Below are 1,048 nucleotides of genomic sequence, written 5' to 3' on the forward strand. Positions count from 1 at the left end.
ATTAATAAAATCTTTATGTGTTCAGGTGGCCATCACAGTGGATCAGGAAGATTAGGAGGGTATGGAAGTGGCAGTGGAGGCATAAGTAAGAGAATAATTTAACAATTGTTCAATTATTTAAAATATATTTCAAATCAGAAGTTTTATTAAAAAAATATTTCGAACATTGGAAAAAGCGAACCTTCATATGAAGCACATCTATTTATGTTTATAACTTCTATTTTATAAAAATTAGTATTGTAATGAATAGTATTTATCCCTACAACTTCTCAAAATAATTCAATGAGTAATAAATAACAGAAATTTCCTTACGATTTAGAGTTACCTAAATAATTACAATAAAATAATTACATTATTCTAGTAATGTTAACATTTTTTTGGGATTAGACTAATAAAACATAAATTACAAATTTTAATAAGGAAGAAAAAACTCAAATTGCACATATAGCTCTGCCTCATAATGATAATTTAAAGTACAATGTTTAATACTGAATTGATCTGATAAGGCAAAAGGTTTATATAACCAAATATTCAATTTTTTTAATTAATGGGAGAAAAACTCAAAAATATATGTATTGTTCTATCTTGAAATGATGTACAGTACAAGCAATCTATGATAATGATTTAATCATAAAATGTAAATGGTTAATGTAGGAAGAATATTTGATTTCTATTGAAAATTCAAAATGAAATTGTTGATGAAATATAAATTATAAAATTACTTATATTGTGCCTTCTGTCTAGAAACTTAAAAATTTAAATTTACAAAACTGTAATACTTCCTACTGTTCTTTAAGGATGTTATATGTGGCCTCTTACACAAACAGAAGAACAGCACCTTAGGATTTTTGAAAATAAAGTAAAGTTTTACACTAAATATTTGATTCGAAAACAGTTAAGTTAACTGGAGAATTTAGAAGGCTACACAACTCTGAATTGGAAAATTGTATCCGCTACATATAATTCAGGCTATAGCAGGATCCCTAAAATGTTAATTAACAGTGAACCAATGGGTAAAAGTCCGAGGGGTAGACCGAAGTGTAGATGG

Source organism: Halyomorpha halys, unplaced genomic scaffold, assembly GCF_000696795.3.
Source record: "Halyomorpha halys isolate HHAL.00 unplaced genomic scaffold, Hhal_1.1 Scaffold1397.1, whole genome shotgun sequence".
Classification (NCBI taxonomy): Eukaryota; Metazoa; Arthropoda; class Insecta; order Hemiptera; family Pentatomidae; genus Halyomorpha; species Halyomorpha halys.